Consider the following 24065-nt stretch of genomic DNA (forward strand, 5'->3'; position numbering starts at 1 on the left):
TTCAGGACTATTTTTTTTTAAGTGTAGACACCAATGTTTCATTGAATTCATGTCTGGTAATTATTAGCTTAAATTATGGCTCACACATGACTTGACGAAGTGGACCATGAATTAACACACACACACACACACACACACACACACACACACACACACACACATCTCTTCAATAGATGCACCTACTCCTAGGTTGGTTGTTATTGAGATGTCAGTCAGTAATCATTAGGCAAACACTCTTCATGGAGGGAACTGCTAAGAGGCCCAGGAGTCCCAGGAGAGGGTCTAAAAATGTCAAAAATGTTACAGTATAAATGAATGACACCAACCAGAGCACACGTGTTAGAGATGCAAGCAAATAGTTAATATATTATAAGTTTCAACCTCTGAGCAAAACAGGCAACAACAACAAAAAAATTCCTCTTGACAAAGGGCTGCTGATGAGATCAGGTTGATTCTTAGACAGTGCAACCTTCCTGAACCAGAACATCCTTCCAGCCAGCTGAGAAGAAGGGATGACAGGGCTATCGGCTCTGGTTTGTACGGCACACACTCTGGGGTGGATGCTGCCTTGCCTGGACTTCACCAGCTTGAGAGTGGAGCTCTGGATTCAGGGTCTGAAATGAATGAAGACGTCTCCTGGACTCAGCTCATGAAGCTAGAGGCCTGCTCTTTGCTGGGGATTTCAGATTGAAATTTGAAAGTAGGATGCAATCTCAAGGCTATTTTCAAAGGAAAGAAAGTGTTTGCTAAAGGTCATGGGGGAAGGGTACTGCATAGGCAAATGCTTCTTCATTGCTTTTCAGTGCACAGAGTTCTCTCACACACAAAGACACATGATACAAATACAGAAAAGACATTTTAAACAAACAAACACAAATAGATCTAAGCATATCCCAATACAGAAAGTATGTTTTAAGCACAAATCCATATGAAGTGTACTTGGGCTGAAGATGTGCATCGGTCCCAGAGAAATTACAAGGAAACACTAGTCACACAAGAAAGAAGGGGTGGAAACTTGAGTTCACCAACTCCAAGTGTAAAAAAAGAAATTGTAGACAGTTAAAAATGTCCGTCCCTATACACACGCACACCTACATGTTCACACATCCTCTGTTTACTAAATAACATTTCAGCACAGTTTTCATCTTATAAGGAAAGTGTTTGAAACTTGGAATAAGTGCACTTAATTAAAGGAAGGCTGTGAAAATGTGCACTAATCTGATATGACTAATAGCAAAGTGCATGAAATTGCTAATTAGAATTTCATTAAAGGTGCTGCTTTATCAGACTGTGAATATCACAACCTTTAAAAATTCTTTCAGGAGAGCTTAATTCCCTTTCAAACAGAAATATTCTTTAAAGACATTTGATTTGTTCTGAAGGAATTCAGGGCTTAGGCAGGAACTTAAAATGTTGCCGATATTTGAGCGAGTAGGAAGACAGAACAGGGACTTTATTTCTGCGTCTGAGTCCCTTCCTCCCCAGCTCCCTGGATTACTCTTCAAAAACCCAGTCATGAAAAGAGCCTGGAGCCTTTGACTTGTCCCACATGCCATGTGTTTTCTGCTAAAGCCATGCATTGATTCTTTAATGATGATGATGATAAGAACAACAATAATAATAATTAAATAAAACATTACTTTAAAAAATGTAAGCTCCTAAAGCCAAAACCAGCTGTTTCAGTTTTCACAGAAAGCAAAAGGGAACAGGCAACAAAATAATTTATATTTAAAGGAAAAGAAAAATTCACTTTTCATTAAGTAAAAGAAATCAGCTTACAGATGACCCCTTTTAAAAATAAACTTGGTAGGAGTCGGGCAGTAGCACAGCAGGTTAAGTGCACATGGCTCGAAGCCCAGCATAAGGATCCTGGTTCCAGCCCCCGGCTCTCCACCCGCAGGGGAGTCGCTTCACAGGCAGTGAAGCAGGTCTCCAGGTGTCTGTCTTTCTCTCCCCCTCTCTGTCTTCCCCTCCTCTCTCCATTTCTCTCTGTCCTATCCAACAGCAGCGACAACAATAATAACTACAACAAGGGCAACAAAAGGGAACAAATAAAATAAATAAAATAAACCTGGTAACATACTCAAGAAGATACTGTCTCAATAGTCAAATTGCACTTTTAAAAGATGCATCAAGTTCATTATTTAACATATCAACTACAAATTTATTTTCGACCTTAATTTTCCCCCATGAGATTGGGGCACTCTTACTCCACCTTTCAATTATTCCCTTTGTGAAATATGCATTTTTAGATGCCTCCTTACCACTTCAGTTAAAAATTTTTTTTTCTATTATCTGGTCTTATCTATTTCAACCTAATTTTCAGCTACTTTTCATCATTTTCACGTGCACACAGTACATATAACATGTTCCTCTCTCTCTGAGTCCAATTCCCCGTGTTATCAACTGTATTTTCATTTGGTGCCCTCCCCACACCCCCGCTTTTTTTTCTTGTCTTTCCAGAGATTCTTAGAATTAGTAACTGAGTTCTGTTTAATAATCAAAACTTAACTGAACAGTTGTATTTGGCTACTGAAAAACCAGGAGTATCAATGGAAACTACAGGTACTCAAAGTAGCAATTTACTTTTGCAGAAGTTGTAGAAGAAGAAGAAGAAGGAGGAGGAGGAGGAGGAGGAGGAGGAGGAGGAGAAGGAGAGAGGAAAAGAAGGAAGAAAAGAAGAAGAAGAAGAACAACAGACTGACTTTTAATTTGCTGAACACAGGGCTGAATGACTGTAACTCCCCAGAACTGAGTACTATAAATACACTTTCCAAACCCCAGCTGAAAAGCTAATCAGTCACTTTTTACCTGACAACCATATCTGAAGGGGGGGGGGGGGAGAAAATGAGAACAGAAAGAACTTTATTGGAGAAGCAGTGTGATTTCTTTGGACATTTAAACAAATCTCCAGTGAGTTAATTACAGCTTGCTCTGATTTTAAGCTCCAGCAAGAGGCTTTTTCTTTCTTCCTTCTTTCAAGGCATTTAGATAATTTATCAAGGAAGTTAGGCAACAGATAAGAGATTATAGTCTCCTTTGCAGCACTGGGGAGGCACGTTTGTTCAATAAATGCAACAATTTTAAAAGATCGGTCTAGACTTAAATGAATGAAAATTAGGGTCTTTAGCTGTATGTCTGAAGCCCTGAGGTGAGGTGTCACTCTTGCTATTTGGGGATCTCCCGACTCATATTCAAACAGAACTGCTAATTCGAATGTTTCAAGTTGTCCAATTGAGAAATATTGTTCTAAGGCAGAGACAATGAGGCTATTGTCGTTCCAAGTATTCTGTCACCGCAGACTCCTTCTGGCTTGGTTGTGCAAAACGAGTGGCAGGTAATTGTGATTTAATTCTTTTCAAACAAATTACAGTGGGTGTGCGACACAAAGCCACCATAGACCTCCTTTCTCTGTCAGGGGTTGAATTAACCATGGCAGGAGTAAAAACAGCAATTGTGCATACAGACCCTTACCCTGTCACCCTCCCTGCACCACACACTCACGCACATGCACATACACGCACATGCACACACACACACACTCCCCTCCTGCCAAGGGAGAGTCCTGTCAATCAGGCCACTCCACCTCCAGGAGTGGAATCCTTGGGTCTACCCGGAGGAGGAGGTTCCTGATGGAACCGACTTCAAGGTGCTTGATGCTTCAATGCTTCCTGGCCCCAGGGTCAAAAAACTTGGGGGGGGGTTGGGGTGCCCATAAGGGTCACTTCTGTGGACACCGGGCGTGGTTAAGGTGCTGCGTCTGCATGGCTGAGTTGATGTCAGGAGTAGGCACTGGGGCTCTCGGATCTTATCCTGGTCACCTTGCAGATGGACTCCGTGGAGGGCTTCTGGAAGAGGCATAAGAGACCAGCTTGAGATGATGGGGGGGATTCTCTGAGACCATTTTGAGGGGTGCTGCATGGGCTGACTGTTCTTTCTGTGTCCCTTGGTTTCCTGGGAGGACTGAGTCCCTGAGACAGGAGAGTTTGTGTGCCCAGAGCACCTGTTCTTGTGGTCCAAATCTGAACAACTACAAGCTTGAGAGAGATGGAAGCTATTGGATGGCAGAAGAGTCCCTCCATCCCCTTGCCAGGAGCAGAAGGCAGGGTCTTGGTGGGGGGAGGGTTTTGCTGTGGGCAGCCTCCCAACCTTGGGCTCTCAGCAGGCAGTCTGGCCCCCCAGCGGGAGGAGCTTGAGTGTGGGGCATATCCCCCCAAGTGTTTTATAATTCCATCACTCCCCACTGAGTCCTAGCCCACTGTTTTCTGAAGGGGGGGGGGCTCACAGGGTCTATGTCCTCAAGCTTGGATCTATGTTATCATCATCATCATCATCATCCTGGGCATCTGATCCAGGGGGCTCTGGTTCTGGAATGCCAGGGGTGGAATCCTGCCTATCTGTCCTCTCAGGGCAATTTGGGGCATGTTGCACCCCTCCCCTGAGCTCAGGTTCCACAGCTGTACATGAAACTCACAAGGGGAGGGATGGGTGGTGGTGTGGTGGCGCTCAATGACTGAGGACCCAGGTTAGAGTCCCTCTCCTCCACCTGCAGGGGGTGAAGTGGTGAAGCAGCACTGTAGGACTCTCACTCTCTCTCTCTCTCTCTCTCTCTCTGCCTCCAGGGTTATTGCTGGGGTTCAGTGCCTGCACTCAAATCCTCTGCTCCTGGAGGCCATTTTTCTCTTTTGTTACCCTTGTTTATAGTTGTTATTATTATTGTTGTTATTGCTGTCATTGTTGTTGGATAGGACAGAGAGAAATCAAGAGAGGGAGGGAGGACAGAGAGAGGGAGAGAAAGAGAGACACCTGCAAACCTGCTTCACCATTTGTGAAGCCACCCCCCTGCAGGTGGGGAGTCGGGGGTTCAAACCAGGATCCTCGCACGGTCCCTTGCGCTTTGCACCATGTGCACTACCGCCCGACCCCCTCTCTCTATCTTTATTACCCCTTTCCCTCTCAATTTTTGGCTGTCTCTACCCAATACATAAATAAAGATTTAAAAGAAAGAAAGAAAGAAAGAAAGAAAGAAAGAAAGAAAGAAAGAAAGAAAGAAAGACAAGAGGGAACTCCAACTTCCGGCATCCTTATGGGGCTGGAAGAGGCAGTCAGGCTGCACTTTTTCTTTTCTCAAGAACCAGCCTCTGCAACCAGTTTCCTGCTGGACTTGCCAGGCCACTGAAGGAGATAGCAATATGTAGAGAGGCTGTCTTAGGACTCAGTCCAGGCTGGGGAGATGAATCAGCTAGCCGGAGTCACTGTGTCTCCATGCTAGCCCAGCTGGAGTCAGGGACAGAGTATTTCAGGAAGGCTGGACTGGCCCTCCACCTTGCAGTGTTTATTTACTCAGTGAGGTCACTATAAACAGTGAGTATCTTAGACACCGACACCGTGACTGGCCTTGGTGGTTCACTCCCTTCCCAGGTTCCTATCTTTGGGAGAGAACTTGGAAAAGACCTCTTGGCTGTCCGAAGGAGAAGTATAAATACTCAGCTCACTCGCTTCTCATTCGCTTGTTTGGAAGAGACCTTTGTTGGGGACACAGATACGGGAATAGCTAACACTTACCCAGTGCTTTCCAAGGACCAGGACATTTCTGGAAGCTTCCTGTGTGTGTTGTAACATTTCACATATTGAAGTTCTGTGAGATGGGCTCTGAGATTAACACCCGTGATGCAGAGCAAAAAACAGAGATGTTCAAGGTCACACAGTCAGAAACTAACTTGGAAACCAGAGTTTGCAGCGCTAACCATCAGGATGCACTGTCCTTGTCTTGGGTGGGTAAGACAAAGACTTCATGCTCTAGGAACACAGAGCTACAACAGAAATAGATGAAGACAGTGGATGGGGGGGGGGGAGAGAGTTGGGGGGGTGGCATACACAGCCATCAGGAGTGACCTATCTCAGGCCTTACTTTCCCCATGTCCTGTTCACTTTTTTCTTTTTAACTTTTGTGAAAAGGGAACACCGACAAAAACTATAGGATAAGAGAGGTACAACTCCACACAATTCCTACCACCAGAACTCTGTATCCCATCTCTCTCCTGATAGCTTTCTTATTCTTTATCCCTCTGGGAGTATGGACCCAGGGTCATTGTGGGATTCAGAAGGTTGAAGGCCTGGCTTCTGTAATTGCTTCCCCTGCTGAACATGGGTGTTTGTCATTTTTTGCCGGGCTGGCTTCACAGGCGGGAGACAGAGATGACCAGAGACTCATGGCTGAGCTGAGAAAGCAGTTCAATCTTTATTGACGAGTGGGGATGCGGTTCAACAAACTAATCTAATCTAATCACAACTCAATTCTGTCTTGCATCTCTCTCCTCTGGTGGAAGAGTCAGGAACAAGGAAGTATGTATGATAGGGGGCAGGGAGAAGAAAGAAGCGAACCAGCAATGACGAAACCAAATGTCCCAGAGGCGGGGGTGGGGGAGGGGGTGGTAGACCAAACCAATATCCCAGAGGCAGGGGGGTGCCCAGCCAACAGTGGACGTGCAAACAGAACACATAGCAAGCAACACAAGCGAACCCAATGTGATGATAAAGTCAGAAGGCTTCACAAGCAGAATCCAGAAACATACCAACAGGTGTTGACAGGTCGATCCATACTCCCAGCCTGCCTCTCTGCCCTGTTCACTCTTATTATCAGTTCCTGAGATCCTCACATCATCCTAGGAGGTAGGGCACAATGCCACCCTATGCTGTGCCTCCACCAGCTTGCTGCTTTGGGGGTCGTGATAGTGGGGGGGAGGTTCTGAGACCAATACCCTGTTTGTGTACAAGTATCTGGAAGAGGGGACATGTGCCTCCAGTCCTGGAGCTATTCATTTCAGGAGTGAGTGATTATTGCTGTTGTTGTTACTATTATTATTATTGTCAGGTTTATCACTGGGGCTCAGTACCTGAAGGGCAAATACACCACTCCTGGCTACTCCCTTTGTTTAATTAAAAAGTTTAATAGAGAGAAATTGAGAAAGGGGATAGAGGAGGAGGAGAAGAACAAAGGACACCTGCAGCCCTGCTTCACCACTCACCTGCATGTGTGCATCACTGCTCAATCCCTGTCCCCACTGACTACCTTGATAATGCTCTCAGAAACAAATATGAGTTTAGGCATAATTTCTATTAATCAGTAATAACATTGACTGAGTGTCTGTTGTGGTCCAAGCCCTCCAGCTTGGAACTAAATCCTTGTCACTAGATCCTTCCCCAGTGTAGTGTGAGGTGAGTTATAAATCAGTCATGTTCTAAGTGGGAGAATGTGACAAAGATGGGTCAGTTCAGGGTCTCAGGATTCTAGGAGATGGCTCAGAGATGCTTACTGAGCTGAGCTCCATCCTGTGGTAGTAACAGCTAGTTTCCATGTAGTGGGAACCATGCATCCTAGGTATTTGGAATGAATAATTTACTGTGTTCTTGACCATTTCCTCATGCAGTGAGGGTCACTGGTATGATCATTTTGCAGGGAAGAAAACCAATTCTTGCTTTTAAGTTCTTCCCATGAGTGAGATCTTGCCACATTCATCCATTTTTTTTTTCCTGGTTGATCTCACTTAACATGATTCCTTCAAGCTCCATCCAAGATGAGGTGAAGAAGATGACTTCATCATTCTTAATGGCTGAGTAATATTCCATTGTGTATATAGACCACAATGTTTTTAGCCACTCATCTATTGTTGAATATCTAGGTTGCTTCCAAGTTTGGGCTATTACAAACTGGGCCACTATGAACATAGGTGTGCTGCAGAGATATCTTTGGAGAGGTTTGTTTGTTTCCATAGGCTATATCCCCAGGAGAGGTGTGGGGGCAAGGAGGGTTATGCACTGGTACATGATGATGGAAGATCCTATGCTGGAAGTGAGAGAATGTGTTTTGCCAACACCTATCATGGCAAGATGTGACATTGTACCCATGTGCCGACAACTATACTGTAAACCATTAGCCTCCATTAGAAGAGAGAAAGGAAGGAAGAGAAGAAGGAAAGAAAGAAAGAAGAGAGAGAGAGAGAAACCAAGCCTCTGTAAGGAAACAGTTCAAACAGGTGGTGACTGATTCTAAGCCAGTGTATTCATTTTTCCTGTACCTTACCTCCACTGAACACTTTGCAACTCCTTCTGCCACCCAGAGTAGAAGTCAAGGAAGTGTTCTTCCAGAAGCTATCACTTTTGGGTGGGGGCTACCCTGTGTTTAGACTGACAGTCTGCTTAAACTAACATTACCTGCAGTGTATATAGTCCGGCTTTAAGCCCTACTATGATGCAGAGAAGTTCCAGACTGTCTGAAGTTACTGGTCCTGGTAGGGAAGGCAGCTGTGCTCACCTATCCACTGCCTGGGTGAGACACTTCCTTGGAGAGGTGGATTCTGTTTTCAGAGGAGGCAGAGGGTGTCTAGATAAGGACAAAGTTGATTCCTAAGGATGACTTGGAACTGCAGTGTGGCTAGTGTACCTGGGTGACCTTGGGGAAGTCACTCCTCTGAACCTCAATTGTTCCATCTACAAAATAATAACAGTCTTACACCTTATTGGGTTATGAGAAAGAGTAAAGTGTTTGAAAGATAGATTGTTCTATATTCTATAGTCATCTCCTTATTATCAAGGACTAGCAGACTATCAATTGGCCAAGTGAAAGTTTCTAAGTCAACAGAGAGAGTTTTATATTTTTTCTTTGTAAAATTTTTGAGAATAATAAGTAATACTTAACTAGTTTCTATGGAACAATAGACAATGAAGCTAGAGAGACTGGGACCAGTCAGATGAGTGTAAACTTAACTTTGCAGGAAATGGAGAGCCATGGTAGGCTTTTGAGCAGAGGAGTGTCATAGCCAGAGAACTATGGGTGAGAACTTTGGAATGGGAATGGGAGCTCAGGAAAGCTTTCATCATTGGCTAAAGAAAGGATGATGGTGGCTGGTAGGGCAGAGAAAGCATTAATTGGCAGAGGGAGGTTCAAACCCTTGGCCCAGGACAGATGTGGCAGGATTGTCTGTCCACATTCAAGTGAGTGACTGAGAACCTTTGCCCTCAGTCTTATCTCTGTGTCAAGAAAGAGACAGAGGAATGGTAGAGAAATGAAGGGCCGGTGTCCTTCCTGTGCTGTGTATTCAAGGCTCCTGGTGTCCTCAAGAGAGAAAAACTCTTGGATGATCCAAATAATGACTTCTAGAAGAACGAAAAGGAAGAAAGAAAGCTCCCCCCCCCCCCCCCCCGGTTTTCAGGAAGGTTTTTGGAAAGCAAAGCTGACTGGCAAGAGCTGACTGTCAGGCGTGTTTTATCTTAACCTTTCCGTGTAATCCTGAAAGCCCACCTAATCAATTGAAGATCATAAAATATTAGACTTAATGCTGCAAAGTGCTGCTTTTTAATTCACATAACAAGCTCCTAAATAATTCAAATAGCAAACAAACCCTGCAAGTCAATGGTGGGAGGCTGCTTGAATCAGCGGGAGAGTGTCAACACATGCCACATTTCCCGGATCCACTCCATTGCAAGAACCCTATTAAGTTAATTGCTGGTTTCTGACAGCAGAGAGCATGCTGGGAGCACAGCAAGCTTTATTAGCCTCCGTGGCATCTAGAGACATCAGCCATTTTGCCCCTACTTGCCGGCAGTGGGAGCAGGGGAATCAAAGTGAATCAAATTATAAGACAATAAATCCACGGGGCAACACGTGAGCCTCCAATTTCATCGGCGAGACCCAAAGAGTCCTGGTGTTCCTGGTAAGGCTGTTAATGTTTTCCGAATTTTATTTATTTATTCATTTATTGGATAGAGACAGCCAGAAATCAAGAGGGAAGAGGGTGATAGAGACAGAGAGACACCTGCAACACTGCCTTACCACTCACAAAACTTTGCACCTGCAGGGGCACTGGGGCCTCGAACCTGGGTCCTTTCTCATCATAACATCTATGCTCAATCAGGTGCACCAACACACCCCACTTTCTTTTTTTCAGGGACACCATTTCTATGTAGCAAATGGCTCAGAGGAGGCCTTGGTCCGGAGCCCGGTCGTTGAGTCCGTGTGGTTCATGGCATGAATATTTAGTAGATATTATTTATACATTTGTTATTTATAAGTTGGGGCTATAAAAGAACTAGCTAAAGTGCAAATTATGGGAACCAGGTGTTGGCACTCTTGATAATGTGCCCCTGTTTGTACCCATGCATGAGGGCAAGGGTTCAGGTCCATCCTCACCTGCAAGGGGGAGCTTTACAAGCAGTGGATCAATGCTGCAGGTACTCTGTCCTTCTGCATCTCACTTTCTGTCAAAAACAAAGAAAAATAAAACAACGGTTACCTGGAATGGTGGAGATGGACAGGCACTGACACCCAGTGATGGCCCTGGTGGCAGAAAAATCATGGTTTGGTGCCAATGTTATAGGTATATGTTAATATAAGGAAGGTCTTCCCACCTTCTAAATAAACCACTGGGTAGGCCAGAGACTCAAAAAGACTGGGAGCTGGTGAGGTCATTGACAGAAGCACCCTGTTATCCCAAACAGTGTTATACTTAGGGTTACCAACAGATCTGTCCATGACGGAGATGCCCATAAGATTCTTGGCGTGGTCAGGGGTGGGCAGGGAAGAGAAGACTTGCCAAGTCAAGTGCCCCAGCCTTTAGGTCAACTAGAGGCTCTCAAGTGGGACATTTGTGTCTGTACCTGTGTGCCTTCCTCTGCCCACCCTGATGCCCACTGAAGGTGGAGTGGTCTGTGCTGTCCTGACAGTTTGGAGATTCACCAGCAGGTGCAGATCTGCAGAGTGAGGCTCTAAGCTCTCCTGTGTCCACTGACACACGAGAAACACAGGCCCAGGGGTTCTGTGCTGCCTCAGTTCTCAGTGCCACCCAGGGGCAGATGTTCAGGACAATATCCCGGCCTGCTGCTCAGCACCATCTTTTCTGAGCTGCTTCTCTTCCCGGTGTCAGGATTTTGCTGCAATGGTGGCGACCACAGTTAGATCTTGATGAACATCCTGGTTTAACCGTGTCTAAGTTTGGCTACTGTTAATACATTTTTCATACATTTTTCAAGTTTGTTTCAGTTCTCCATGGTCCACACATCAGTGAAACAATCCAGCAGTTTTCCAACCCTTTATTAGTTTTTGCCCTTACCTTACTAGGTTTCACCACCCTGGTAAAAGAGAAAGAAAGAGCCAGAAAGAGGGAAAGATGCCACAGCATAAAGCTTCCTCCAGTGTGGTGGGGACTGAGCTCAAACCCAGGTCACATTCATGGCAAAAGAGGCACACTGTCCTGGTGAGTTGTTTTGTCATCCTGCATTTCAATTCTTTACTTGTTTCACTTGGTGTAACCACTTCTAGTTGCATCTATTTTGTCCCAAACAATATAATGCTATCTTTTTTTAGTATCAAGATAGTGTTTAATTGAGTATATATCCTATAGCTTCTCCTCTTCCTCCTTTTTTATTTTTTGTCTAGTCACTGGGGGTCGGTGCCAACACTATGACTCCACCACCACTCCCAGTGGCCATTTTTCCTCCCCCCCCCATTTTATTTGACAGGACAGAGAGAAATTGAGGGGTGGGATAGAGAAGGTGAAAGAAAGAGACCTGCAGACCTGTTTCACCACTCATGAAGCATCCCTTTTGGAGGTGGGAATCCAGTCCTCGAACCCCTGTCTTTGAGCAGGTCCTTGTGCATAGCCAGTCCTACGTGCACTTACCTGGGTGTTCCAATGCCCAGCTCCCATCTTACGGTTTCTTATCCAGTCACCTGTTGATGGGTATTTAGGCTGGTTCCAAATCTTGCTTTATTATGAGCAGAGCAGCTATGAACATGGTGGTGCTGGGGAGTAGGTGTACAGGCTTTCTTTTGAATAAGTGCTTTCAAGTCCTCCAGGTAAATGCCCAGGAGTGGTGCTGCTGGATCATTAAAGCACGTCTGTTTTTTAAAGAGTCTCCAGGGAGTCGGGCGGTAGTGGTAGCACATCGCGTTAAGCGCATGTGGCGCAAAGCACAAGGACTGGCAGAAGGATCCCTTTCGAGCCCCCGGCTCCCCACCTGCAGGGGAGTCGCTTCACAAGCGGTGAAGCAGGTCTGCAGGTGTCTGTCTTTCTCTCCCCCTTCTGTTTTCCCCTCCTCTCTCCATTTCTCTCTGTCCTATCTAACAACGACAACATCAATAATAACAACAACAATAATAACTACAACAGCAATGAAAAATAATAAGGGCAACAAAAGGGAAAATAAATTTAAAAAAAAACTTTTTTTCTTTTTAAAAGAGTCTCCAGATTTTTTTCCACAGGGGCTGCACCGGTTTTCAGTCTCATTGCTGAATGTACCGAGTTCCTTTCACTCCACACCCTTTGCCAGAGTTTTGCCAGCCACCCAGAGATCATCAGAAATGCCCTAGGATGTCACAGGTCTAGGGTTGGTGGAACGACTGCTCCTTTTGGGGCTGTTTGCTCCCAGGATGGCAATAAAATCGACAGTGATTCACATGATTTGTATCTCTCACCTCACACTACCCCTTTTCCAAGTAAGATGAAGTTCTATTTCTCTCAGTCTCTTCAGCTCATGACACATGTACCCTGTGGGTTTTCTGAGGTTAAGCTGAAGAAACCATCACAGAGACCAACCATCCTACTCTCTTGGTGTACCTGGTACTATCTGCTTAACCACAGACTAAGCCACTGTCCCAAGGTCGTCCTTTAAGAAGAGTACCTGTGCTTCTATTTTAAAGGTAAAAAGTAAAGGCTCAGAAAAACTAACCACTTGCCCAAGACCACGCAGCTAATGCTACGGACCAGACCCACAGACTATTTTGCCTTCATCCCAACCCTTCCCAGTTCATGCGTTGCACTCCTGACTCCCAATGCACTGGTCCTTCAAGGTGGAAGATGACTAGGTTTAGACTAAGCTGTGAGGGTGGGGTCCCTGTGGTGGGACTGTGCCCATCCTTAGAGGAAGAAGAGGCCAGGCCTTTCTGTTGTGTGTGGGCTCTGTGAGAAGACAGCTGCCTGCATACCAGCAGGAGAGCCCTCACCAGGAACAGGTGCAGCTCCAGCCTCCAGAAGCTGTGACACATATCTGCCATTTACATCCCAGATCTGTGGTACTGTCACAGCAGCCTGAGTCAAGATGGCTGCTAAAAGCAAGAGCCGGAGGGGATGCTTCCCACCACATCACGTTACTGCTCTGTGTGCTTCCCTATCTTCACACTGACTCCCCCCCCCCAATAAATAAATAAATAAATAGTCGCACAGTGGCTCCTGATGACAAAGGAACCTCCAAACAGGAGCTGTCCCCTAAATGCTTTCCCTCTTTCCACTTCCTGTTCTGCCCCTCCCACTCTGAACTCTCCTCTATTCTTAGAAAGTCCTCTGTGAATGTCTCCAAAATCTAGCACCATCACCAGATCTTCCCAAGTGAACTTGGGCCCATGACACTGCTTTCTGGGTCCCTTCTGGCTCTGTCCAGCTCCCTCCCACCCTCTGCCTTCATCCATTATCCATCTCAGCTCAGAGGCTGTGCGTGTGTGTGTGTGTGTGTGTGTGTGTGTGTGTGTGTGTATGTGAGAATTTCCATGGCAGGGGTCTGTCTTGACCCCTGGTCAAAGCATGGGCTGTGCATAGGAACGAGGCTGTACCCACCCCTGTCTCAGTCAGAGAAGTGTCCCCCTGCCCCCCACACCCCCCACCCTTCACCCCCGCTCCAGAAATCTGAGGTCTAAACCAGAAAACTCACTTCCAGAGGCCCCAGGAGGCAGACAGAGCTGTGCGTGCCTCCCACAGTCCTTCAGGTTTTCGCATAGATAATCTAAATATATACTTTGACAATTGAAAAAAAGCGCTCACATATATAGGATGAGGCTGTGGGGAGGAAATGCTCTCTTTGAACACTGTGTGTCTTTAAAGGCAGAACTTGCCAAGTGTTTTCCTGCCCTTAAGGAGACACTTGAGTATAGCAGCAGATGTAAAATGGAAATTGAAGTGTCTCTCCCAGGCCACCGTACATAGATAAAACAGGCACAATCTATTCTAAGCGCTCATTAATAGGTGGTCTCTGAGGGCCTCTGCCGTAGCCAAAGGATTTTACTCATTAAAAAGGTGGCGAGGTAGAATTCTGTGTCTTCCCTGCTTAATGCTGTGAGAGAGAAAGCCTGGCATTCAGATGTCGCCAGCAGACTCCAGATGAACACCCTTAGGTGGCTGGTATGGGTGGCAGTTTCCTGAAGGGTCTGGACGTGTCACCCACTTTTGATGGTGTGCAAGGCCCTTGCTGTTTATCTGATGGGCTTTGTCTGCCTCCCCAGGTGGGCCTAGAATGGTGTCCTCTCCACAGAGATGCAGAGAGAGAAAAGACCTCTAGCTCATCATCCAATGAGAGAGCATCAGCGATCCCCTCCAGATGGCAGTGTGAATGACACAGAGCCCATAGGCTTGGCTGCTGGGGACTGAGGAAGTGTTGGATCCTTCACACAGGCCTGGCAGAAACAGAATCTTCAAGATCAAAAGTGCTGACTGGAAACAGAAGGGTAAATATGGATGATCTCACTCACAGGCAGTAGCTGAAAAACAAGAAAAGAAAAATACGAAGCAGGGAGTTAGGCGGTAGCGCAGCGGGTTAAGCACATTTGTTGCAAAGCGCAAGGACCGGCGTAAGGACCCCGGTTTGGACCCCTGGTTTCCCACCTGCAGGGGAGTGGCTTCACAGGCAGTGAAGCAGGTCTGCAGGTGTCTATCATCTTCTCCCCTTCTCTTGTCTTCCCCTTTATCCATCTCTCTCTGTCCTATCTAACAACAATGACATCAATAACAACAACAATAATAATTACAACAACAATAATAAAATGAGGGCAATAAAAGGGAAAATAAATAAATATTTTAAAAATAAAGAGAAGAAAAGAATACACAAAGCAGAACGTGGACCGGAGTTGGTGTATTGCACCAAAGTAAAAGACTCTGGGGTGGGTGGGTGAGGGGGAGGGGAATTCAGGTCCTGGATCAGGATGGCAGAGGAAGACCTAGTGGGGGTTGTATTGTGATGTGGAAAACACATGTTTTGCATGTACAAACTACTGTATTTACTGTTGACTATAAAATATTAATCCCCCAATAAAGAAAATAATAATCATAATAATAGTAAAATACCCAAAGGTGCTGACTGAGGCCCCTGGGTTTCCACTTTCTTAGAGCCACTGCACATGGGCACAGATTTATTCTAAAAATTGAGGGGGAATCCCCAGCTTCATTTTACTGTTATAATATTTTTCAAATTTAACTTTGTTTATTGTATGAACTAGGGATGGAGGGGGGAGGGAAGGAGAGCTAGATAGACAGGTAGACAGGCAGACTGATAGAAATCAAAACCTCATTCTGGTATGTATAGTGCTAGGGATGGAACCAGGAATCTCAGGCATACAATTTGGTGCTTTGCCAGTTGAGTTTTTGTCCCAGATGCCTTTTATCCTTCCTCCCTTCCTTCTTTTCTTCCTTCCTTCCTTCCTTCCTTCCTTCCTTCCCACCTTCCTTCTTGGCAGAGACATATAAATTAAGGGGGTGGAAGAGATAGATAGGAAAGAGACAGAGAGACACCTGCAGCCCTGCTTCGCTACTTGTGAAGCTCCCTCCCCCTCCCGCAGGTGGGGACTAGGGGCTTGAACCTAGGTCCCTGTACACTGTAAGGTGTACCACTGCCTGGACTCCTATTTATTTTTCACTCTCCACTGCTGTTTGTCATTTATTTTGGTCCTTTCACTGCTATCATCACTGCTTGGCCTCTTCTCCCATGGTGCACTGAGCACACTGACATTGTCCTGTCTCTGTAAGTACATCTCTCAGGACTCTGAATCACTTCCCAGAAGGCCTGAATGCTGCCTCTACCCGCTAGAAGCTCCAAGTATGGGCGAGGAACCTTGATGGGTTCTGTGTCTTCCATGTCCTCTGCCTTTGTTGCTCTGGACTTTGACTTTCCTCTGCCCATCTCATGGCCGCCATGGACATGATCAGCACGATTTGGACTGAACTTGTTGACTGGGTTGTTGTTATTTGTTGAAATTTCTTCATGTGGTGAGGTTAGTTCCTTGAGAATCCAGACTTTCTTCAGCCTACCTATTTCCCCAGTGCTCACAGGGCACCACCTTCCCACCCCCCCAAACCACTGCCAAATTACTCCATGCATCCAATAGGCTAGCAGGGGAAAGAATGGGCAAGATCTTCTCGAGCCCACAACATTAGCTGCTAATCTTTTGACCAAGAGCCCTGGGGCTTGAAGTCTTTTATTTGTGTGTTTGCTTTCCATTTGTAATCCACAGTGGTCCTTAGCTCCAATGAGATCCTCCCCCCAAAGTGCTATTGGGCTGCCCGACTGGATCAGGGTGATCACAGGGAACCTAGTCCAGATTAAGAGAAGGTGAGATTCCTGACACTGCGTTCCTGTGCTAGATAGCTTCTTATTTGCTTTATTCCCCTGTTGAGAATCTTTAAAAATCTATTTTCACCCTGCATTGGCAGATAGAAAAATGTGTTATTTATGAAAGGCTTCTCATAAGCTGTGTAGCTTGAATTAAATGAAATATTAAAATAATTAAATTCAGTATTAATACATTTGGCTCAAGTTTTCAGGGAGTGTGGGGAGACAGGGAGAAGGTTCCACAGCTGAAAGCGAAGGACTCTGAGGAAGGAAGGCAGGGAAGAGGGGTTGATGGCGGTAGTGGTGGGGATGGGGAACTTTGAGATCCTGGAGTACGGTGATGGAAAAGGACTGAAACTCTAGGTGAGAGTGTTTTTGCAGACACCTGTCACAGGGGGGTGAGAAGCTGTACCCGTGTGTCAGCAAGTGCGCAGCAAGACATTAGCTCCCATAAAAGAATAATAACAATCATCGTAACGCAGAGGGTACCTGATGCTTCCCTGGAAGGACTAGAAATGGCTTAAGGGGATGCACATGTTGCGAGTTCCAAATCAACAGGAAAACCAAAGGCAGAGGAAACCAAGCAGCCAAATACATTCCAGTGAGGACTCCTAATAGGGACACTGCCACCAGTAGGGCTGGAAGGTTGTGAACTGTGAGTTTGACTCGGGGTCTCTGAGTCTTCCCGCTCTTCATTCTCAGATCTTGCAGTGCTGGGTGCGTGACCACCCACTAGATCCGTGTGTATGTAGATGCGAAGAATAGATCTTTCCTCGGTGTCCTGTTATTCCTGGTGTCAGACGGGCAGTCAACTCGTCTGTTTTGATAAGAGGGTGAGAGAGAGACAGAGAGAAGGAGAGACAGCTGTAGCACTGTTCCATTGCTTGTGAGGCTTCCTCTCAGTTGTTGGGACTGGGAGCCTGAGCGCAGGTTCCTGCACATGGTAGCATGCACTCTACTAGGTACAATACCACAAGGCCCCTCAACTTATTTCTTTAATAAACACTCATTCAGTGCTCAACAGGTGCCCTGTTTACATGGCAGAAGAGGGAGGATGGGAGATAGGGAGAAAGAGAGAGACTGTACCACTGCACTATCCATTGTGGTGCTTCCTCTTTGCAGGGTACCCATCACCAAGTACAAGGACCTAAGCTGGAGCCCCTACTCCCCACTTGCAACAGGGCACTTCACAAGTGCTGAAGCAGGTCTGCAGGTGTCTTATCTTTCTCTTCCCCTCTCTATCCTCACATCCCCTATCAGTTTATCTTTGTCTTATTTAATTAAATAATAATGATTTTAAAAAGGAAAAAGTAGGGAGTTGGTTAAGCGCAAGGACCGGCATAAGGATCCTGGTTCAAGCCCCTGGGTCCCCACCTGTAGGGAAGTCACTTCACAAGCAGTGAAGCAGGTCTACAGGTGTCTATCTTTCTCTCCCCCTCTCTGTCTCCCCCCTCCATTTCTTTCTGTCCTATCTAACAACGACGACACCAATAACAACAACAATAACTACAACAACAATGAAAAACAACAAGGACAACAAAAGGGGAAATAAATATAAAAATAAAAAATAAGAAAAAGGAAAAAGTGGATTTGTAGTGGTAGCACCAAGCCCCAGTGATAACCTTGGAAGCAAAAATTAAAAAAAAATAAAATAAAAAAAGGAAAAATTGTATTCCTGTTTGGACTCACATGTGGAGGACAGAGTATATGATTCAGATCAACTTCTCCACCTTCAGTATTTGTATTTATACAGGCACAAGTGGGGGAGGGTTGGAAAGCCAGGAGTTGGAATTTGGAACAAGCATGGAGGGGTCCCCAGGCCTTCAGATTGTCCCACTTCCGGTACCATGGCTCTTGGGATTTCCTTCCAAGGGCAAAGCCTATCATCAGTCTTAACTATGTTTCATTATCTCAAAATCTAGGTTCTAGAACAACCTGAAGGGGAGAAGTGAGTCCCAGATGCTGTCATATATGCTGTCCTAAGTCTTAGCCTACTAGCCGTGGGTAGAGTTCTCCTAGCTAAGTTTAACCTGATTTAGCAGTTTCACATTATCTCTTTCCACACACCCCCCAAACCACATCAGACAGCTTTGTCCTTTCAGGGACTCAGCTTGACAAGGACACAAGCCTTCAAACAGTTCATGGAATAGTCCAACACTGGACTCTCCTGTCCTGGGTCCTACAGGGACTTCAAGAATGATGCACATGTGGTGAAAAGCCAATTTCTAATGAACAGTGCCTGGACGTAACTCCCCCACTCATATAAACAGAAGGTAATTTCATCCTGGTTTCAATTATAGGTTGAATTGTTCAGGATTGGAACTACTGTGCTGCATACATTACGGGCCGATTGCACTGTTTTGTTTGGAATGTTACCAAGCGGTGTTCACCATGTTGGGAAAGTCAGGTCACCCCTGGCAACATGACTCTTGGTATTTGAGTCTCCAAAACAACAGGCCTGCTGTCAAGTCTGGGTTTGTAGCTGTGTCGTTCGCTGTGCTTTGCTACAAAAACACGCACTGTGTGCTGATTAGTCGAGTCACATCAGAGAATGTATGGACTGACATGTGCCTTGCTTCACATGGTCTTCCCCACCTTTTACAGGGAAGTCAAGACACTGTGCAGTGAAGACATATTCTGTGCAGACAGACACATATCCCCTCTGCATTCTTGTTTTGGTTTAGCAGAGGAGTGTGACAAAATAATTTTTTTTGATAGGAACATTAGGACTGGATTCCAAAGTCTTCAAGATTTCAGTATAGAGTTTGGATTTCATGCTGAGAGAGACCAGGAACTCTGGCAAGGTTTGGAGTGATGGCTTCTTTGAGACAAAGGTGATGACGGCACCTTCTCTCTGTCTCTTTGATCCTCCATCCTCCCAGCCACTCAGTACAGTATGGGTGATCATTCCACACTGTAGATCAAAGTGCTACCACCAACAACCACAAAAACATCTCAGTCTGGGAGCTGAGGAGTCTACACTCCTCCCCTACAAATAAAATCATTGGAGCTGAGAGAGCTTAAGTGGTTTGCCTGGGCCAGGTAGTACTTAGTAAGTGACATTTGATATATCCAGGGCTGTTTGGGCTGAGGTAGCCACCTCCTCCTGCCCCTGACAGCAGCCTGGTTTGTCCCAGCTTCCCTCATTGCTGATCTACACATGAACCTTGAAATCCTTCTTCCTGTTACCTTGCCCATGCCTCTGGCATTGCCCTGTCCCAAGAGCCAGCTTTTCTACCTTTAGACCCCAAGGCCAGGATCTAAGAATATCTCTGAGAGTATTTCCCAACACCTGCAACAGATGTGCCCACAATTTACCTGGTCCCAGTGGGGACTGAAGGGAGGAGCAGGGATGGAAAGGGCACTGTCTATCTAAATGTGTTACACTCTTAATTTGCAGAGTTACATCACATATTCATGCACAGAGCAACTTTCCAGGAGCTTATTTCAAAAGAAGAGGCAGGGCAGGGTTCCCTGGTGGGGTGCATTCTTTACACAGAAGGCAGGGAGGGCTACTGTTGACTCTCTGGACCTGTCAGATGCATACGTAGGGGCATGCAGGCTCAAATGGGGAGAAATGAGTATTTGAGAGGCCCCTCTTCTACATAAGCTAGAAGCCCCCACGGATTTCATTTCAGTTCTTTACAAGATTGAGTGTGAACTCTTAGAATCTTCATTTTATGGGAGTCAGAACCACGGTCTAATGAGGTTACATACCCTTCTTCCCTGTAAATGCTCTGTGATGTGGGTAGATTCTGGACTTGAACCCAGAGCAAACACCCTAATCTCATTATTCCCACCAACCAGTGCAAAGCTGAAGTGTAGGGGGAGTACGTTCCCTACGTCAGTTGGCCATGAACATTGGAAGCACTAGCACATTGGACTGTACTTTCTGTGATCATTGCTCAATGGGTTCAAGCAACTTTCTTATTTCCTGAGCCTCACAGGTAAAGCTATGGACCTGTAAGAGGTCCCAGCCTGACATGGATGAAGACTTGCCCACAGAACAAGTCTAAGGGGAAGTAATCTGGATGAAGCAGGCTGAGGTCACTCTAGAGCCCCATGGAGTCTCATTCATTCAACTGACAAAATAATTGTCTTGAATTATTGTTAATTTAAGGGCTTTAAAAAATTCACTAAAGAAACGTTTTGTGAGCAGAAGAGACCATTTAGAAGTTTATTTGGCATCTAAACTTATTAGCTCCATTACAGTTAGAAGTTAAATCCCTAGCTCTTCCTTGTGCTGTTAAATTATGTGCGTAGAGTGCATTACAGTTTTTTAAATTTTTTTTTGCCACCAGGATTATTACTGGGCTAGGTGTCTGTACAATGACTCCATAGCTCCTGGTGACTATATTTTTTCACTTTTCCTTTTTACAGAGTGTGAGACAGAGATATAAAAAGGAAGAGAAAGAGGAGAGATACTTGCACACTGCTCCATTACTTATGAAGCTCCCTCCTCCCCTGCAGGTGGGGACTGGAAGCTTGAACCCAGGTCCTTGTGTGTGGTAAGGTGCTCTTTGGGGCATATCACAACATGGTACCAAGTGCATTTTGTAAGACAGAAACAGAAAGGCAAAGTGAGAGAGAGAGAGAGAGAGAGACCTGAAGACTTGCTTCACTGCTTGTGAAGCGTCCCCCCTGCAGGTGTGTAGCCGGGGCTAGAACCCAGGTTCTTGTGTGAGTCCTTGCACTGTGTAGTGACTCCTTTTTTTTAATTGTAAGATACATACAGCATGCAATTTGCTGCTTTGTTATTTTTAACTGCACAGTCCAGTGCCATTAAGTATATCCACACAGCTGTGCATATCTACTTAAAAATAAATAAAAAAAGAAACCCAGGAAGAAATCTCTGACACATCTAGCACACTCATGAATAGGGAGCTCCCACCAGCCACAAGCCCATGTCTGCTGGTCACGGAAGTGTGTTGCTTCCATGGGGTTTCACGGGTTTCATCAGAAGCTGAGCTTCCTTGCTACCCCTGAGCCATCTTTTCAAAGGCTGCCCGTTCCCAACCAGATTTACATTTTCGAAAAAAGAAAAAAAGAAACCCTTCAGATAATCACAAACTCAAGAAAGCTCCACTCCTCTGAGGTTTAATTAGGAAGAACTGTCTTTCTGGTACTTCCAAGAGCCTTGCTCTAAATTTCTCGGTGGAAAGGGAAGGTTCACGGAGGCTGCATCGGAGCAGGAGAAGCTGTGAACAGCCTCCCCCGGCCGCCCCCCTGCCTCCCATGCCAGGGAGAGAAAGGCTAGCTGGAGGTCACTGAAATCGCCTTGTGAGAGTGCCCTGTATCATTAGGACCCGGAGAATGGGGATGATCGGAACTCAGGATAACACATTAGCGATAGATAATAGAGTCTAAATAAACATAATCAGCCGTTCCTCTGCGTCTCCAGACCAAAGCTTATCTATAAATACCGTAATGATGCCCAACCAGCCAATTACTGGCTTCTTGGAAGAGCCCCTTATTAATGGCGTTGCAGTCAGGGAAAAACATTAATTATTGGACACAGTGGGATCTTTTACGTTCTGTCTGGTCCGGACAGCACCAATTAATGCGACAATTATTATCAACGACCAAGGCAGCACACTGAGCACAGCCACCCTGGGCTGGAAGAACTGGCCCACTGGGGTGGGGAAGTGGGGGTGGGTGGAGCCTCACCCATGTTCTTTACAGAGCCAATTTCTTCTTCTCTTCATTCAGGAAGCTGCTGGAACAAAGCAGAGGGTGGCCAGAATGCTTTTCTTTTTTAAGCCTTAGGGTAGGGCTTCTGGTGTACTAAAAGGTAAAGAGGGGACAGGACATTGCTTTGCTTCTGAAGCCTGGTTAGTGAGATCAGGCAGAAGCTTGGAGAAGAGAAACCATGTCCAGGGGCTGGGTAGTGGTACACCTGGTTGAGCACATATGTTACAGTGAGCAAGGGGGAAAGCTTTGCAAATGGTGAAGCAGGGCTGCAGGTGTCTCTCTGTCTCCTACACTCTCAATTTCTGACTGTCTCTATCCAATATGTAAATAAAGATATTTTAAAGAGAGAGAGAGAGAGAAAGAGAGAGAGTGGCTATGTTTAGAGCACAGAGCCCCTTGCCTTGGCCTCTCACCACACTCCAGCTCTCTGCTTTACTCTGCTTCTTCAGTTCAGCTGGGCTTCACCCTGTCCCAGGACACCGGCACAAACTCTCCTCAGGCCTGCACCTTCTATCCCTGCCACACTGCCCTTTGCAAGGCTGACTGGCTCCTTTCTGAATGTAAGGTGAAGAATTTATTTTGTGAGGATGTTCTTGAACCTGAAGCCCCAATATATCTTTCCCATAATATTAAATTATGACATGGCTATCTATACAATGACATACACACATCTGCCACAAAAATTTAACACTTATATACTATTATTTTATTGATATCTACCTTCCTATAAGAATGCAGACTATGGGAGTTGGGCGGTAGCTCAGTGGGTTAAGCACAGGTGGCGCAAAGCGCAAGGACCAGTGGGAGGATCCCGGTTTGAGCCCCCAATCCCCACCTCCAGGGGAGTTGCTTCACAAGAGGTGAAGCAGGTCTGCAGGTGTCTATCTTTTTCTCCCCCCTCTCTGTCTTCCCCTTCTCTCTCCATTTCTCTCTGTCCTATCTAACAACGACGACATCAATAACTACAACAACAATACAAAAAGGGCAACAAAAGGGAATAAATAAATTTTTAAAAATGCATACTGCACAAAGTTAGCGGTCTTTTTTTCCCCCACCAAGGTTATCACTGTATTTCAGTGCCTGCTCTATGAATCCTCTGCTCCTGGGGGCCATTTCTGCTTACAACTTCCGGTTTCTTTTTTCTTCTTCCAATTTTTATTTGACTGGACAGAGAGAAAATGAAAGGGCAAGGGAGATGGAGATGGGAAGAAAAAGAAGGACATCTGTAGACATGCTTCACCACTCATGAAGCCTTCCTCCTTCAGGTGGGGTGGGGGGGCTCTCTTTTTTTTTCTCTCTCTAGCCTCTAAGTGTCTTGCATTGCTCTGTGCTCAATAAATATCTGATGGTTAAATGAGTAAGTCTAACTTTGCACAGAAACAAATTCTACTCAAGAGCTGCGTGCCAGGTACCACCAGACCAAACTAGCCCATCTTTTGAAGAAGCTCCATGAATACAACAAACAGATGAAAAACTAGCACAGCTGCGGTAGCTGTGTTTCTTGCACGCTCCGTCTGCTCAGTCTACACTTTGAGGTGATGGCCATACTCCTCGGAGAGTCTTAGCTGGGCTGCCCTGTGATGTGCCAGCCTCTGTTACAGCTCATAGTGTGCGTTCTGTTTAGGTGCCTAAAGAGGACTTGACTCTGCCCAAGGTAAAGAGCAGTTGCAGGAATGCTTTTATTTTTCTCTTCTCGGAGATAAGGAGAGGCTGTCTTCAGGGAGGCATTAATTACAAAGCACTTTGGAAAATTGGCTCAGTGAAGGCTGAGTGCCATACTCCAGAGACTCAGGGCTCGAGAAGTGGGTGTGTCCAGTGGCTCTTCTGAATTAACATCTTTAGCCAACTGCCACCAGCAGTTTCCCTGTGGAAAGTCCAAGTAGCTCAGATATGCTATTCAAAGTCAGAGTCAAGTCCAGGAAGCTCAGTGGACTTCTTAGAACCACAGAAGTCTAGCCAGGACACATCTCCTTTCTTTCTTTCTTTCTTTCTTTCTTTCTTTCTTT

Source organism: Erinaceus europaeus, chromosome 14, assembly GCF_950295315.1.
Source record: "Erinaceus europaeus chromosome 14, mEriEur2.1, whole genome shotgun sequence".
Lineage (NCBI taxonomy): Eukaryota > Metazoa > Chordata > Mammalia > Eulipotyphla > Erinaceidae > Erinaceus > Erinaceus europaeus.